Consider the following 19,905-nt stretch of genomic DNA (forward strand, 5'->3'; position numbering starts at 1 on the left):
TGAAACAACTGGCGAGGAGGACTAGAAACATATCCCAACACATATATGAAAATTCGATCTCGTTTTGTGCAGTTCCACCAAAATTAAGCAAAGTCACCGGTGTGACATTCAAGTTGAACTGCACAAAACACTCTTAAAACATAAGTGTTTCATGTAGCGAAGCAAAATGTCACAATAGCAACAAGTTGAATAGATATCACTATTTTAACAGAAGAAAAAAAAGGAATCAATTACTGGCCAATAAAGGAGGATGAAACATGCGGCCACAAAAATGGTAATCCCGCCAATCCCTAACAAGTGTTGCAGTTTTGAACTAAGATTCAGTAGTTAATTCTGAGAGTGGCATTGCTTAATTTTACCAGTGGCATTAGATTAACAAAAAGCATAAACAGTTCCAGGGGAGAGTGGGCGCAACAACAACATGTGCTTCCATCTACTTATAAAGGGGGTGATGTAGAGTTTGTTGTAACAAAGCAACAAGCATCATGTCTGGGTTGGTCCAATTTTTGTTCACTACTTAATGGGAAAAGACAGCGATACAATAGCTTCAATTCAATATTTATTTAAAATAGTACCAATACAAGTAGCACATCATCTCAAAGCACACTGCACAATCATGTGGCTGAAGGCCTATACTGACCTTTCATGAGACAGACAAGATAAAATATGAATCTACGAACACGAATAGGACATCCAATCTCGTTTTGTGCAGTTGCACTGAAATCAAGCAAAGTTGCTGGTGTGACATTTCAGTTCGCTATATCAACAAGTTGAATAGATATCCCTGTTTTAACAGAGGCAAAAAAGGAAACAATTACTGGCCAATAAAGGAGGATGAAACATGCGGCCACGAAAAGAAGCATCTACCTTATCTTCATGGAAAACAAAGTATAGGACAATAGCATTTCTAAAATGGTTGCATTGATTCATATTGATAGAGAAATTCTCTTAAAACAGTTCAGTAGTTAATTCTAAGAGTGGCATTGCTTAATTTTACCGGCGACATTATATTAAGAAAAGGCATAAACAGTTCCAGGGGAGAGTGGGCACAACAACACCATGTGCTTCCATCTACTTATATAGGGGATGATGCAGAGTTTGTTGTAACAAAGCAACAATCATCATGTCTGGGTTGGTCCCATTTTGATCACTACTTAATGGGAAAAGACAGCAATACAATTGCTTCAATTCAACATTTATTTAAAACAGTACCAATACAAGTAGCACAACATCTCAAAGCACACTGCACAATCATGTGGATGAAGGCGTGTACTGACCTTTCATGGGACAACCAAGATAAAATATGAATATACCAACACGAATAGGAAATCCAATCTCATTTTGTGCAGTTGCACTAAAATCAAGCAAAGTTGCCGGTGTGACATTTAAGTTCGTTATAACAACAAGTTGAATAGATATCCCTGTTTTAACGGAGGCAAAAAAGGAAAAAACTACTGGCCAATAAAGGAGGATGAAACATGCGGCCACAAAAAGAAGCATCTACCTTATCTTGATGGAAAACAAAGTATAGGACAATCACATTTCTAAAATGGTTGCATTGATTCATATTAACAGAGAAATTCTCTTAAAATAGTTAAGTAGTTAATTCTAAGAGTGTCATTGCTTTTTTTACCAGCGGCATTAGATTAAGAAAAAGCATAAACAGTTCGAGGGGAGATTGGGCGCAACAACACCATGTGCTTCCATCTACTTATAAAGGGGGTGATGCATCATTTGTTGTAACTGAGGGAGTCATGGACTAAGGGGTCCTCGGACGTCCTGCCTGTTGGACATGGCCCGGACTATTGGGCCATGAGGATACAAGATAGAAGACTTTCTCCTATGTCCGGATGGGACTCTCCTTTGCGTGGAAGGCAAGCTAGGCGGCTGGATGTACTATTTCCTTTCTGTGTAACTGACTTTGTATAACCCTAGTACCCTCCGGTGTATCTATATAAACCTGAGAGTTTAGTCCATAGGGACAATCATAATCACATAGGCTAGACTTTTAGGGTTTTAGCCATTACAATCTCGAGGTAGATCAACTCTTGTAATACTCATATTCATCAAGATCAATCAAGCAGGAAGTAGGGTATTACCTCCATAGAGAGGGCCCGAACCTGGGTAAACATCGTGTCCCCTGTCTCCTGTTACCATCAACCTTAGATGCACAGTTCGGGACCCCCTACACGAGATCCACCGGTTTTGACACCGACATTGGTGCTTTCATTGAGATTTCCACTCTGACATCAAAGTCAGGGTTGATGGCTCGCCTTGTGATCAAGGACAATATCACCACGGAAGGAGCTCTGGCCTCGGGCCAAACCCTCCGGCTGGGTGGCTTCATCATGACCGCCCGTTCGGCCGGTGAGCCGACGATGACTTCTCGGGTCATCGAAAATCGCCTCCAAATTGACTCCGAATAGATGGATCCAACGGAATTGTCGTCCTTGAACAAACTCCTGGATCGCATCGCCGCCTTGGGGGTCGCTACAGACTACGATCAGATTGGGCTTAAACCCGATCAGAGAGAAATCAAATCTCCACCGGTCACCCATCAGATAGCGGTAGTAGACGATCAAAATAACAACTCTCCCTCTATACCGAGAACGAACTATGTTCGTATCTCCGAGCTCGAAGAGCCGGATACCTATCCGCGGAACGACTTGCCTTGTTCTCCGAACCCAGAATCAGACGGTAGAACTGAAAAATTGATCGATCTCCCGGAGCCCGAACTATCAAGCTCTGAAATTTCTCAAACTCCGGATCCCAAATTGGGTCAGGGTTCGGATTTAAATCCACCCACCCACCTAGATATACGAGATCTCACATATCTACGGCAACAGTCTCAGGAAACAGTCCATCACTTTTGGGCCAGATTCCTCCTTGTCAAAGACAAGATTAAAGATTGCCGCGACGAAGACGTGATCTCAATATTCCGCAGTAATTGTATGGACGAAGGAATCCTCAACGCTATCAACCTCCGTCATGGTTTACACTTCACGGACTTGGCAACCATAGTACAGAAATACTGCGCAATGGAAAGCGCCTGGAAAACTCAGGCAACTCGCTGGGAACCACCAGTTTCCACTCAACCCTTCGGCCGGGCAAAAAGGATGCACCCTCACGGGGCGTCCAACACAGCAGTAAAGAAATCTAAACCCATTACGGGGCGAGGAACCGTTCTGGAGGGATGGCTCGATAGGCCATGCAAAATACAACACCGGATACCATACCTACCCACAACCTTAGAGCATGTTGGATACTCCAGCAAGTGGCCAAGAGTGGCGAGGATATCCTCGCCAAAAATACCATAGAGCAACACCCCCGGAAGACGATGACCTCAGGGTATTGACGGTCTTTGAGACTTTCGCTTCAAACAATCGGCGCAAAAGAGCCCTGCGTGACCTCACCGAAGTCTACCAAGTCACGGCAATAAACCCCTGGAACGACACGACCATAACTTTTAATGCCAGTGACAAACCAAAATTCCGGACAGCCTGGGCACCAGCCACCTTGGTCCTCAATCCAATTGTGGACGGTTTTCGGCTCACCAAAGTGCTCATGGACGGCGGCAGCGGATTAAACCTCATCTACGAGGATACACTCAATAGAATGGAAATAGACAGGAGCCGTATCGAGCAAAGTAGCACGACCTTCTGAGGAATCATTCCTGGTCGGGAGGCATGATGCGCGGGAAAAATTAGACTTGACGTGGTATTCGACACGTTGGAGAACTATCGGTCCGAAGAGATAACCTTCCAAGTGGCCCCGTTCAACAGTGGATACCACGCCCTGTTGGGGCGAGATGCATTCACACGCTTTCAAGCCATACCTCATTATGGGTATATGAAGCTCAAGATGCCCGGGCCCAACGGTATTATCACTCTCGCTAGTGATCCAGATATAGCGCTTCGCGCCGAAAAAGAACAGCATCCCTGGCCCTCGAGGCACTATCTGAGGCCCTCGCAGCCGAAGAATTAACCGCGTTGCACTCGACGGTGGATAGGGATGACATAATCCTTGATAAGCGCTCAAAATCCACCTCCTTCAAACCAGCAGACGAAATAGTCAAATTTCAAGTCCACCCGACGGACCCAAAGAAGACAGCCTCCATCGGGGCACAGCTGGACGTAATGGTAGATGCCGCACTACGAGCGTTCCTACGCGAGAACTAGGACATATTCACTTGGCACCCTTCTAATATGCCAGGAATCCCACGCAGGTTGGCCGAGCATAGCCTCAATATATTGTAGGGATATAAGACGGTCAAGCAAACACTGCGACGCTTTTCCGAACCCAAACAACAAGCTATGGGGGAGGAGTTAGCTTGCCCTAAGGATCCCTTCCCCCTCCCCCGCATTAATCAAATTATTGATGCCACTGCAGGACACGTTTCCTCGACGCATATTCCGGATACCATCAAATTAAAATGAAGGAATCCGACCAAGCCGCAACGACATTTATTACCCCATATGGGCCTTTCTGCTTCAACACTATGCCCTTTGGGCTTAAAAACGCCGGCGCCACCTACCAACGCATGATTCAAACATACCTGGAGAAACAAATCGGCAAGATAGTTGAAGTGTATGTGGACGACGTCGTCATCAAGACCAAGCACGTTGAGTCATTAATAGACGACCTACGCCTCACATTCGACAATCTCCGGACATATGACATTAAGCTCAATACGGAAAAATGTGTTTTCGGCATCCCCTCTGGAAAACTGTTGGGCTTCATTGTTTCCAGTAGAGGAATTGAGGCAAATCCAGCCAAAATCCGAGCTTTATCACAATTGGCTGCATCAACAGACCTTAAACATGTCCAAAAACTAGCCGGATGCGTGGCAGCTTTAAGCCGATTTATCTCCAGACTAGGAGAAAAAGCATTGCCACTTCATCGACTTCTCCGACGCACCGACCACTTCGAGTGGACGGATGCAGCGATGGCCGGATTGGACCAAATAAAGGCTCTTTTAGCGAGCAACCCAATCCTGGCCGCGCCAAGCGTCGGCGAACCAATGTTATTATACATCTCTGCAACACACCAGGTGGTGAGCGCAGTACTCGTCGTCGAGCGAGAGGAGGACGGACACAAATTCCCGCTCCAGAAGCCGGTATACTACATATCCACTGTCCTAAATCCGTGCAAATCCTGGTACCCTCATTATCAAAAGATAGCATACACGGTTTTCATGGCATCCCGGAAGCTACGACACTATTTCCAAGAGTGTTCGATCACGGTGGCTTCCGAAGTACCATTGAATGACATAATAAACAACCACAACGCCACGGGCCGGATTGCCAAGTGGGCCATTGGGATCCTTCCATTTGACATAACATACAAGCCGCGTTGGGCCATCAAATCCCAAGTACTGGCAGACTTCGTCGCCGAATGGATAGAGGCCGAACTCCCTAAAGAGTACGACACATATTCCAACTAGGTCAAGCACTTCGATGGTTCCAAAATGTTGGCGGGCTTAGGGGCGGGTGTTGTCTTAACGTCCCCCACTGGAGACACAGTTTAGTACGTACTCCAAATATCATACACAGACTCCAATAATGCGGCTGAATACAAGGCCTTATTGCATGGTCTTCGGATGGCTGTCTCCATGGGCATACACCACCTGGAAGTTCGCGGGGACTCAAACCTCACAATATCTCAAATAAATGGAGATTTCGATGCCAAAGATCCGAAGATGGCGGCTTACCGTAACGCCGTTCTCAAAATGTCGGCTCGGTTCGAGGGGCTTGAGTTTCACCATGTGTCTCGAGAAAGTAATAAAGCAGCGGATGTCCTTGCTCGCATCGACGCCAAGAGCGACCCCGTCCCACCTAACATCTTTCTGGAAAGGCTTTTCAAGCCATCCGTAGTGTGGCAAGGGGAGAGCGGCAACACCATTCCGGATCCGACCATAACCCCAGATTCTGAACACACTGATATCATCGGAGGCTCAGCCACTGAAATAACACCGTCGACCCATCTTATCATGGCAGTCATTGCCCCATGGACCAAACCCTTCTTGGCCTACCTTAATAGGCGAGAGCTTCCTGAGGATTGGAATGAGGCTCGCTGCATTTTTTGGCGTTCAAAAGCCTACAAGGTCCACGAAGGAGAGCTCTACAAGAAAAGCGCTACCGGAGTACTTCAAAGATGTATCTCCGAGGAAGAGGGGCGGCAGCTCTTGGCTGAAATTCATGCCGGTCTCGGTGGTCACCACGCCGCAGCTCGGGCCCTTGTAAGCAAGGCCTTCCGTACAGGTTTCTATTGGCTGATGACCCAAGCAAATGCACAGGACCTTGTCCATCGTTGCGTCGGTTGCCAGCTTTTCGCCAACCAAAGCCATATGCCACCCACTGCTCTACAAACAATCCCCATCACTTGACCTTTCACGGTCTGGGGGCTTGACATGGTCGGACCCCTTAATGGAGGAAGCCATAAGAAAAAGCATCTGCTGGTCATGGTGGATAAATTCACTCAGTGGATAGAGGCCAAACCAGTTAAAACGACCGAAGCCGGACCAGTGATAGACTTCATATCCGGCGTTGTGCACCGTTATGGTGTTCCACACAGCATCATCACCGATAATGGCTCCAATTTTATAGCCGATGAGGTGAAAGCCTGGTGAGCTAATCTAGGCATTAAGCTTGATTACGCCTCCATCTATCATCCGCAAACAAACGGTCAAGTCGAACGAGCCAATGGCCTTATTATGAGCGGCATTAAACCCAGACTAGTGCGGTCTTTGAAAGAATCAGACAAGCACTGGGTTGAGGAGCTCAACTCCATACTCTGGGGTTGCGGACCACACCCAATCGCACTACAGGATATACACCTTTCTTCATGGTGTACGACGCAGAGGTTGTGTTACCCTGCGACATTATTCATGACTCACCTCGAATGCGCATGTACGAAGAGAGAGAGAGAGAGGCCGAGCTTGATTGGCAAGACAACTTAGATGCCCTGGAGGAGGAGCGCGACGTTGCAAAAGCCCGTTTCGCATTTTATCAACAACAGGCCCGCAGATATCAAAGCAGAGAAGTGCGGGCCAAGACTTATAATGTTAGCGAACTCGTTCTACGCTTGCCAGAGAAGAAAAAGGCAAACTCAAGCCCAAGTGGGAGGGTCCCTTCATCATTGACGAAGTTCTCACTGGAGGAGCGTACTGATACGTCCATTTTGCATCATGCTTTTATATCAATATTTATTGCATTATGGGCTGTTATTACACATTATGTCACAATACTTATGCCTATTCTCTCTTATTTTACAAGGTTTACGTGAAGAGGGAGAATGCCGGCAGCTGGGATTCTAGGCTGGAAAAGGAGCAAATATTAGAGACCTATTCTGCACAGCTCCAAAAGTCCTGAAACTTCATGGAAGTTATTTCCAGAATATATAAAAAATACTGAGCGAAGTAAGTTCCAGAGGGGGCCCACACCCTGGCCACGAGGGTGGAGGGCGCGCCCTACCCCCTGGGCGCGCCCCCTGCCTCGTGGGCCCCTGGTGGCCCTCCGATGCCCATCTTCTGCTGTATGAGGTCTTTCGTCCGAGAAAAAATAATAAGCAAGCTTTGGGGAAGAAACTCCGCCGCCATGGGGCGGAATCTTGGCGGAACCAATCTACGGCTCTAGCAGAGTTGTTCTGCCGGGGAAACTTCCCTCCGGGAGGGGGGAATCATCACCATCATCATCACCAACGATCATCTCATCGGGAGGGGGTCAATCTTCATCAACATCTTCACCAGCACCATCTCATCTCAAACCCTAGTTCATCTCTTGTATCCAATCTTTGTATCCAAACCTCAGATTGGTACCTGTGGGTTGCTAGTAGTGTTGATTACTCCTTGTAGTTGATGCTAGTTGGTTTACTTGGTGGAAGATCATCTGTTCAGATCCATTATGCATATTAATACCCCTCTGATTATGAACATGAATATGCTTTGTGAGTAGTTACGTTTGTTCCTGAGGACATGGGAGAAGTCTTGCTATAAGTAGTCATGTGAATTTGGTATTCGTTCGATATTTTGATGAGATGTATGTTGTCATCCCTCTAGTGGTGTCATGTGAATGTTGACTACATGACACTTCACCATTGTTTGGGCCTAGGGGAAGGCATGGGGAAGTAATAAGTAGATGATGGGTTGCTAGAGTGACAGAAGCTTAAACCCTAGTTTATGAGTTGCTTCGTAAGGGGCTGATTTGGATCCATATGTTTCATGCTATGGTTAGGTTTACCTTAATACTTCTTTTGTAGTTGCGGAAGCTTGAAATAGGGGTTAATCATAAGTGGGATGCTTGTCTAAGGAAGGGCAGTAACCAAGCACCGGTCCACCCACATATCAAATTATCAAAGTACCGAACGCGAATCATATGACAGTGATGAAAACTAGCTTGACGATAATTCCCATGTGTCCTCGGGAGCGCTTTCCTTTATATAAGAGTTTGTCCAGGCTTGTCCTTTGCTACAAAAAGGATTGGGCCATCTTGATGCACCTTATTTACTTTCATTACTTGTTACCCGTTACAAATTATCTTATCACAAAACTATCTATTACCGATAATTTCAGTGCTTGCAAAGAATACCTTACTGAAAACTGCTTATCCTTCCCTTCTGCTCCTCGTTGGGTTCGACACTCTTACTTATCTAAAGGACTATGATAGATCCCCTATACTTGTGGGTCATCAAGACTCTTTTCTGGCGCCGTTTCCGGGGAGTGAAGCGCCTTTGGTAGGTGGAATTTGGTAAGGACAAATTTATATAGTGTGCTGAAATTTACTGTCAATTGTTACTATGGAACATAATCCTTTGAGGGGCTTGTTCGGGGTATATTCACCCCGACCAGTAGAGCAAAGAGTTGCTCCTCAACCTACTGAACCTACTGAAAATGTTTACTTTGAAATTCCTTCGAGTATGATAGAGAAACTGCTAGCTAATCCTTTTGCAGGAGATGGAACATTGCATCCTGATTTGCACCTAATCTATGTGGATGAAGTTTGTCGATTATTTAAGCTTGCAGGTATGCCCGATGATGTTATCAAGAATAAGGTATTCCCTTTACCTTTGAAGGGAGAGGCATTGACATGGTATAGGCTATGTGATGATATGGGATCATGGGACTACAAGCGATCGAAATTGGAATTTCATCAGAAGTTTTATCCTATGCATCTTGTTCATCGTGATCGCAATTATATATATAATTCTTTGGCCTTGTGAAGGAGAAAGCATCGCTCAAGTTTGGGGGAGGCTTAAGTCAATGTTATATTCATGCCCCAATCATGAGCTCTCAAAAGAAATGATTATTCAAATTTTTTATGCTCGGCTTTCTCTCAGTAATCGCTCCATGCTCGATACTTCTTGTACTGGATCTTTTATGATGAAGACTATTGAATTCAAATGGTATTTATTGGAAAGAATTAAACGCCACTCTGAAGATTGGGACATCGGCGAAGGTAAGGAGTCAGGTATAACACCTAAGTTTGATTGTGTTAAATCTTTTATGGATACCGATCCCTTCCGCGAATTTAGCACTAAATATGGACTTGACTCTGAGATAGTAGCTTCTTTCTGTGAATCCTTTGCTACTCATGTTGATCTCCCTAAGGAGAAGTGGTTTAAAGATAATCCTCCCATTGAAGTAAAAGTAGTTGCTCCTATTAAAGTTGAAGAAAAGACTATCACTTATGATGATCCTGTTGTTCCTACTACTTATATTGAGAAACCACCTTTCCCTGTTAGAATAAAGGATCATGCTAAAGCTTCAACTGTGGTTAACAAAAGTAATATTAATACACCTAAACCCCCTGAGCAAATTAAAGTTGAACCTAGTATTGCTATGGTTAAAGATCTCTTGGTCGATAATATTGATGGGCATGTTATTTACTTCTGCAATGAAGCTGCTAGAATTGCTAGACCTGATGCTAAAAATAAACATAGACCTGTTGTAGGCATGCCTGTTATTTCTGTTAAAATAGGAGATCACTGCTATCATGGCTTATGTGATATGGGTGCTAGTGCAAGTGCAATACCTCATTCCTTATACCAAGAAATTATGCATGATATTGCACCTGCTGAGATAGAAGAGATTGATGTTACAATTAAGCTTGCTAATAGAGATACTATTTGACCAGTTGGGATTGTTAGAGATGTTGAAGTCTTGTGTGAGAAAGTTAAATACCCTGCTGATTTTCTTGTTCTCAGTTCCCCACAAGATAGCTTTTATCCCATTATATTTGGTAGACCCTTCTTGAATACTATTAATGCTAAGATAGACTGCAATAAGGATATTGTTTCTGTTGGTTTAGGGGATATGTCTCATGAGTTTAATTTTGCTAAGTTCCATAGACAACCCCATGATAAAGAATTGCCTAGTAAAGATGAAATTATTGGTCTTGCTTCTATTGCCGTGCCTCCTATTGATCCTTTAGAACAATATTTGCTAGACCATGAAAATGATATGTTCATGAATGAAAGAAGGGAAATAGATGAAGTATTCTTTAAACAGGGACCTATTCTGAAACACAACTTTCCTGTTGAAATCCTACGGGAGCCTCCTCCACCCAAGGGTGATCCCGTGTTTGAGCTTAAACCATTGCCCGATACTCTCAAATATGCTTATCTTGATGAAAAGAAGATATATCATGTTATTATTAGTGCTAACCTTTCAGAGCATGAAGAAGAGAGATTATTGAAAACTCTGAAGAAGCACCGTGTTACTATTGGATATACTCTTGATGATCTTAAGGGCATTAGTCCCACTCTATGCCAACACAAAATAAATTTGGAGAAAGATGCCAAACCAGTTATTGATCACCAACGACGGCTAAATCCTAAGATGAAAGAAGTGGTAAGAAAGGAAATATTAAAGCTCCTTGAAGCAGGTATAATTTATCCCGTTGCTGATAGTCAGTGCGTAAGCCCTGTCCATTGTGTCCCTAAAAAGGGAGGTATTACTGTCGTTCCTAATGATAAAGATGAATTGATTCCGCAAAGAATTATTACAGGTGATAGGATGGTAATTGATTTCCGCAAATTAAATAATGCTACTAAAAAAGATCATTACCCTTTGCCTTTCATTGATCAAATGCTAGAAAGATTATCCAAACATGCACATTTTTGCTTTCTAGATGGTTACTCTGGTTTCTCTCAAATACCTGTGTCAGCTGATGATCAAGAAAAGACTATTTTACTTGCCCTTTCGGTACCTTTGCTTATAGACGTATGCCTTTTGGTTTATGTAATGCACCTGCTACCTTTCAAAGATGCATGATGGCTATATTCTCTGACTTTTGTGAAAAGATTTGTGAAGTTTTCATGGATGATTTCTCTGTTTATGGATCCTCTTTTGATGATTGCTTGAGCAACCTTGATCGAGTTTTTCAGAGATGTGAAGATACTAACCTTGTCTTGAATTGGAAGAAGTGCCACTTTATGGTTAATGAAGGTATTGTCTTGGGGCATAAAATTTCTGAAAGAGGTATTGAAGTTGACAAAGCTAAAGTTGATGCTATTGAAAAGATGCCGTGTCCCAAGGACATCAAAGGTATAAGAAGTTTCCTTGGTCATGCCGGTTTTTATAGGAGGTTCATTAAGGACTTAACAAAAATTGCCCGGCCTCTCACTAACTTATTACAAAAAGATATTCCTTTTGTCTTTGATGATGATTGTGTAGAAGCATTTGAAATACTTAAGAAAGCCTTGATTTCTGCACCTATTGTTCAGCCACCTGATTGTAATTTACCCTTTGAAATCATGTGTGATGCTAGTGACTATGTTGTACGAGCTGTTCTAGGACAAAGAGTTGATAAAAAATTAAATGTTATTCAATATGCTAATAAAACTCTAGACAATACCCAGACAAATTATGCTACTACTGAAAAGGAGTTCTTAGCAGTTGTATTTGCTTGTGATAAGTTCAGACCTTATATTGTCGATTCTAAAGTAACTATTCACACTGATCATGCTGCTACTAAATATCTTATGGAAAAGAAAGATGCTAAACCTAGACTTATTAGATGGGTTCTCCTGCTACAAGAATTTGATTTGCATATTATTGATAGAAAGGGAGCTGAGAATCCCGTTGCAGACAACTTGTCTAGGTTAGAGAATGTTCTTGATGACCCACTACTTATTAATGATAGCATTCCCGATGAACAATTAGTTGTCATAAATGCTTCTCGTACTGCTCCATGGTATGCTGATTATGCTAATTACATTGTTGCTAAATTTATACCACCTAGTTTCACATATCAGCAAAAGAAAAAGTTTTTCTATGATTTAAGACATTACTTCTGGGATGACCCACACCTTTATAAAGAAGGAGTAGATGGTGTTATTAGACGTTGTGTACCTGAGCGTGAATAGGAACAGATCCTACGTAAGTGTCACTCTGAGGCTTATGGAGGACACCATGCTGGAGATAGAACTGCACATAAGGTATTGCAATCCGGTTTTTATTGGCCTACTCTCTCCAAGGATACCCGTAAGTTTGTCTTGTCTTGTGATGAATGTCAAAGAATTGGCAATATTAGTAGACGTCAAGAAATGCCTATGAATTATTCACTTGATATTGAACCATTTGATATTTGGGGCTTTGATTATATGGGACCTTTTCCTTCCTCTAATGGGTATACACATATTTTAGTTGCTGTTGATTATGTTACTAAGTGGGTAGAAGCTATTCCAACTAGTAGTGTTGATCATGACACCTCTATTAAGATGCTTAAAGAAGTTATTTTTCCAAGGTTTGGAGTCCCTAGATATTTAATGACTGATGGTGGTTCACATTTTATTCATGGTGCCTTTCGTAAAACACTTGCTAAGTATGATGTTAAACATAGAATTGCATCTCCATATCACCCGCAGTCAAGCGGTCAAGTAGAATTGAGTAACAGAGAGCTCAAATTAATTTTGCAAAAGACTGTTAATAGATCTAGAAAGAATTGGTCCAAGAAACTTGATGATGCATTACGGGCTTATATAACTGCATATAAAAATCCTATGGGCATGTCTCCATATAAAATGGTTTATGGTAAAGCATGTCACTTACCTCTTGAATTAGAACATAAGGCATATTGGGCTATTAAAGAGCTCAACTATGACTTCAAACTTGCCGGTGAGAAGAGGCTTTTTGACATTAGTTCACTTGATGAATGGAGAACCTAGGCCTATGAAAATGTCAAACTGTTTAAAGAAAAAGTTAAAAGATGGCATGATAAAAGGATACAAAAACGTGAGTTCAATGTAGGTGATTATGTGTTGCTATACAACTCTCGTTTAAGAATTTTTGTAGGAAAACTTCTCTCTAAATGGGAAGGTCCTTACGTTATCGAGGAGGTCTATCATTCCGGCGCCATAAAAATCAACAACTTCGAAGGCACAAATCCGAGGGTGGTGAACGGTCAAAGAATCAAACATTATATCTCAGGTAATCCCATAAATGTTGAAACTAATATTATTGAAACCGTAACCCCGGAGGAATACATAAGGGACACTTTCGAGAACGTTTCAGACTCCGAAAAGGAATAGGTATGTGGTACGGTAAGTAAACCGACTCCAAAATAGTTCTAATGGCAATTTTTCTCCGTTTTGGAATATTTAAGAAAATAGGAAAATAAGAAGCAGACCGGAAAGGACACGAGGCTTCCACGAGGGTGGAGGGCGCGCCCTACCCCCCTAGGCATGCCCCCTTGCCTCGTGGGCACCTCGTGTGCTCTCCGGACTCCGTTTTCTTGCACGACACTTCTTTTGGTCGGTAGAAATTCACTATATAATCTCCTGAAGGTTTTGACCACCGTATCACGCAAATATCTCTTGTCTTTGTTTCGAGTTGTTTCTGCTGCAGATTTGGAGCAAGATGTCTTCTCAAGAGTTAGTCGGGGAGAGTCGGGTGTCTCATCCGACACCAGGGCCAAGAGTAAACATCAATGCTGACCACTTTGGGCCATCAACTGAGGAAGAGATGGAGGCCGATTTGAAAAGGATAGATGCCATGGAGGAGGATGAAGAAGTTACTTCCCATTTCTGAGCAGGATTCACTATGGGAGAACTACAGAGCTCGGCTATTCCAAACTCGGTCATCCCTTCCAATGTTAGATTTCTTTCTTATGAAAATATGAAAAAGAGTGTTACTTGTTCTCACACAGTTATGCAATATCCTTGGGTGAAGGGAGCTTTAGCCGTCACGGGCAAGCTCCGTAAGGAAATAATGGACCTCAAGCAGCAAGTCAATAAGCTCAAAGAAGAGAATCGTATCTTGAGGGGCATCATCGCCAAGAATATCACATCACCACCCCCCGAAGAAGGAGACATAATCACATGGGTATGGGCACTCCCCTTTGCAACTGCCAAGCTTGGGGGAGTGCCCAAGTATCGTATCACCATTACAACTTTTATATTTACCATTTTTCTTAGTTCGATCCTTTTGATAATATCTTGATCTAGTAGAATAAAGTTTCAGTATGATCTAGTTGTGAGTTTTGCTTTATGATCTTCCTATGTAATCGAGTCCGTGAGCTATATATAATAAAGATTAGTGTTGAGTCAAGGGCTTGATTATTTTTCTACGATCTTGAGGGTATAAAATAAAAGAGAAGAAATAAAAAGAAATAAAGAGATCATATGGATCTTATGGAGAGTAATGAGCTCACATATAAAGAGTGTGATGAATAAAAGTTGCTGGGAGTTGACAAACATTGTTTTGGTCATCGTTGCAATTAATAGGAAGTAATAAAGAAAGAGAGGTTCACATAATATACTATCTTGGGCATCTTTTATGATTGTCAGCACTCACTAAAATATGACATGCTAAAGAGTTGACGTTGGACAAGGAAGACAACGTAATGGGTTATGTTTTCTTACATGTGAGATAAATTATATTGTCATGGATCATCCAACATGTTGAGCTTGTCTTTCCCTCTCATGCTATCCAATTTCTTTGCACCAAGTAGAGATACTACTAGTGCTTCCAGATATCCTTAAACCCAGTCTTGCCATGAGAGTCCACCATATCTACCTATGGATTGAGTAAGATCCATCAAGTAAGTTGTCATCGGTGCAAGCAATAAAAAATTGCTCTCTAAATATGTATGACTTATTAATGTGGAGAAAATAAGCTTTATACGATCTTGTTATATGGAAGAAATAAAAGTGACGGACTGCATAATAAAGGTCCATATCACAAGTGGCAATATAAAGTGACGTTCTTTTGCATTAAGATTTCATGCATCCAACTATAAAAGCGCATGACAACCTCTGCTTCCCTCTGTGAAGGGCCTATCTTTTATTCTTGTCTTATACTTCATGCAAAGAGTCATGGTGATATTCCCCTTTCCTTTTTACATTTTATCCTTCGGCAAGCACAATGTGTTGGAAAGATCCTGATATATATATATATATAGCTAATTGGATGTGCGTTTTCATGAACTATTATTATTTACATTACCCTTGAGGTAAAAAGTTGGGAGGCAAAACTATAAGCCCCTATCTTTCTCTGTGTCCGATTAAAACTTCATAACCATAAATATCACGTGAGTGTTAGCAATTATGAAACACTAAAAGATGGTTGAGTATGTGGACTTGCTGAAAAGCTCTTATATTGACTCTTTCCTATGTTATGATAAATTGCAATTGCCTCAATGACTGAGATTAGAGTTTGCTGGTTCTCAATGAAGTTTATGATTCATACTTGAAATTGAGATTGAATTGTTACTTTAGCATAAGAGATCATATGACAATATATATATATATATATATGTTGCTATTCTAAGAATGATCATGATTCCCTCATGTCCGTATTTTATTTTTATCGACACCTCTATCTCCAAACATGTGGACATATTTTTCAATATCGGCTTTCGCTTGAGGACAAGCGAGGTCTAAGCTTGGGGGAGTTGATACGTCCATTTTGCATCATGCTTTATATCGATATTTATTGCATTATGGGCTGTTATTACACATTATGTCACAATACTTATGCCTATTCTCTCTTATTTTACAAGGTTTACATGAAGTGGGAGAATGTCGGCAGCTGGGATTCTGGGCTGGAAAAGGAGCAAATATTAGAGACCTATTCTGCACAACTCCAAAAGTCTTGAAACTTCACGGAAGTTATTTCCAGAATATATAAAAAATATTGAGCCAAGAAAGTTCCAGAGGGGGCCCACACCTAGGCACGAGGGTGGGGGGCGTGCCCTACCCCCTGGGCACGCCCCCTACCTCGTGGGCTCCCTGGTGGCCCTCTAATGCCCATCTTATGCTATATGAGGTCTTTCGTCCGAGAAAAAATAATAAGCAAGCTTCAGGGAAGAAACTCCACCGCCACGAGGTGGAACCTTGGCGGAACCAATCTGGGGCTCCAGCAGAGCTGTTCTGTCGGGGAAACTTCCCTCCGGGAGGGGGGAATCATCACCAACGATCCTCTCATCGGGAGGGGTCAATCTCCATCAACATATTCACCAGCACCATCTCATCTCAAACCCTAGTTCATCTCTTGTATCCAATCTTTGTATCCAAACCTCAGATTGGTACCTGTGGGTTGCTAGTAGTGTCGATTACTCCTTGTAGTTGATGCTAGTTGGTTTACTTGGTGGAAGATCATATGTTCAGATCCATTATGCATATTAATACCCCTCTGATTATGAACATGAATATGCTTTGTGAGTAGTTACGTTTGTTTCGGAGGACATGGGAGAAGTCTTGCTATAAGTAGTCATGTGAATTTGGTATTCGTTCGATATTTTGATGAGATGTATGTTGTCATCCCTCTAGTGGTGTCATGTGAACGTCGACTACATGACACTTCACCATTGTTTGGGCCTAGGGGAAGGCATTGGGAAGTAATAAGTATATGATGGGTTGCTAGAGTGACAGAAGCTTAAACCCTAGTTTATGAGTTGCTTCGTAAGGGACTGATTTGGATCCATATGTTTCATGCTATGGTTAGGTTTACCTTAATACTTCTTTTATAGTTGCGGATGCTTGCAATAGGGTTTAATTGTAAGTGGGAAGCTTGTCTAAGGAAGGGCAGTACCCAAGCACCAGTCCACCCACATATCAAATTATCAAAGTACCGAACGCGAATCATATGACCGTGATGAAAACTAGCTTGATGATAATTCCCATGTGTCCCTGGAAGCGCTTTCCTTTATATAAGAGTTTGTCCAGGCTTGTCCTTTGCTACAAAAAGAATTGGGCCATCTTGCTGCACCTTATTTACTTTCATTACTTGTTACCCGTTACAAATTATCTTATCACAAAACTATCTGTTACCGATAATTTCAGTGCTTGCAGAGAATATCTTACTAAAAACTGCTTATCATTTCCTTCTGCTCATCGTTGGGTTTGACACGCTTACTTATCAAAAGGACTACGATAGATCCCCTATACTTGTGGGTCATCACGTACCGCCTGCACGATGCATTCGAAAATCGCCTAGAGCCGAACCCCTGGAACGCGGCCAAACTCTGAAGATTCTATGCCTAGCGCCGAGCTCTTCGTTCGTCTCCTTCTCCCTATTGTTTCCATTATTTTCCCCCTCTCTTTTCGCTTTTTCTTGTTTTAGCCTTAAAGCTTTCGTACGGCCAAAACATGCACATATGGCGTACACATCTTCAAATGTAAACATCCATTATACCCCGGGGCTTCTTGCACAGAAGCTTATTATTGTTATTTTTCGAGCATCAAGCTCATCACATATGCGTTTTCTCCTCATATGTACCTTTTTTCGCCATTATATGCATCGATATGACTTAAGTTTTGGCCAAGCTGGGTTGTCTGGCTCCTGTGCTTATGCCCTACGTTCCCGTTAGTTCGGCTAGGGCATAAAGGGAGCACCTCTACGATTGCTACTGCCGGGTCATCCGGATGTGTACCTCAGACTAGGTGAAGCCGAAAGCTAGCGTTCTTAAGGGAATATTCGGTCGGCGGACTAAAGATGTTTTTATATTCCTCCCACTATGAACCCCCAGATGTTACGTATACTGCATTCTTTTCAATCATAGTTCGGACATGCATATTAACGCTTGTACACCCAGGGAAGGAACCCTTAACGAAACTATTCTCTCTGGAAGATGTTTCTTACAGTCACAATGTAATATAACATAGCTAGCCGGATACAACTTGTCTGTTCAAGCAACTATGACCCCTACGCCCGATTTCCACGCATACCCCGGTCTATTTTGCCTCTCAGGTATTCGGAAACACTCCGCACCTTCGGGTCCAGAGGTCGAAGCGAAAAGTTCGGCCATGACAATCGTTTTACAATCCGGCAAGGGACAAATATGTCAAGGAAAGTACATAGTCACTTGGACTAAAAAATTTCCTCCTCTATACCGTCTAACAGGTTGTCCAACTTACAATCCTGTTGGGAATAATTGGCGGTTACTTCTACTTGGTCATATACCAAATTAACAGGAATTTCTTTCCCATCTGATCCTACAGGTCCGACCCGGGCCATATGATTTGGATCAAGCTTGGCATACCGTGTTTTCACCATGGCCCAGGCTTCTCGCGCACCTTATCGGCAGGCTGATATCTTCCATAATCGAATACGATGTCGTGCCCCTTTGAATAGCTCCACAAGCTCCGCCATACTCCCTGGAGGGGAGGCAGATGGCCATAAAGCCTTGGCAACACTCCGCATTGCTTGCCGAACTCGCTCGTGCATCTGGGATAGCTCTTGTAGCAGGTCGCCTTGAGATCCGGACATTTCCTCTTCGGGACGGCCAGTTAGTATACATGCAGACATAAATCTGTCAGTCCTTGCCCTTGCCGAATTATAGGGAGGCAAGTTTGAAAAACATACTGAATATGCCGCCTTGTAGCCTCCTATTCTCCTTGACGGTGTCAGCTAGCTGGGCTCGAGCATCTTTTAGTTCTTTGCCCAGTTGGGTATGGGAATCCTGCATCTTGTTCTTTTCCCCCTGACCCGTGTTAGCACACGTTCGCCTGCCGCATGTTGCCTTTTGGCCTCTTGTTCACCAGCCTGGGCGACCTTCAATTTCTCTCTCAGTTGCTCTACTGATTCTGTCAGCAGAAACACAATAGTATCAATATTACTGGTATATGATTATACTTTTTCTGATGGGAAGAAACATTACCAGGCAGTGCCTCCTTTGATTTTTCCAATTCGGTGGTCGCCGCTGTTAGCCAAGTCTGACATTTTTGCCAGCTCCTGAGACAACAAGCTATTCTTCTCCATAAGTGCCTGATTATACAATGATCCTTAGTTGTATCAACTGCTTTAAGTCTCGGGGGCTACTGGTATATGATTATCAAATCTACACTTACTCGCATATCTTTTAGATGCTGGTCTGTGGCTCTAGCAAGTCCATCCCGAGCAGCTCGAATGCACGCATCGGCTGAGATGAAGGCATCAAATGCCTCCTTTGAAAAGCCGGAGTCACGAAGAGTGGCCCTCCGATGACGATGATTCATGGCGCTCTCCACTTCAGAGTTCGTGACAGACATATTATCCGAATCCTCTGCGGAAGGACAGGCCGGTGCCACTTCTGTGTCAGCCCTCATCCTTGGGGCAGGGTCTTTAACCTAACTAGTGGAGGCATGACCGGCAGGATCCCCGGACACAGTCCGGCGGACGCTTTTCTTGATAAAATGCGGCGGATGACGTCACGATTTGATGTGGTGTCCAGGAGACATATTTTAAAAAGAAAGCCTTACCTCTTTGACGAAGGTTCTGTCGTATTATCGTTTACCTTTCTCTATGAAGATGTGCTTGGCGTGGGCACAGCTCTCCTCGGAGATGCTTCTGGTGCGCGTTGTGGCGTCGAGCGCCTCCCCTTTGGAGCATGAAATAGTGTGGTGGGTGAGGCATAATAAGGAAACTCTTTCGAAGAAGATATCTCTTGATTACTTACATGTGAGGCAGGAAGGAGGTCAGGATAGTCG

Source organism: Triticum urartu, chromosome 4A (genome assembly GCF_056163025.1).
Source record: "Triticum urartu cultivar PI428250 chromosome 4A, HENAU_Tu73, whole genome shotgun sequence".
Classification (NCBI taxonomy): Eukaryota; Viridiplantae; Streptophyta; class Magnoliopsida; order Poales; family Poaceae; genus Triticum; species Triticum urartu.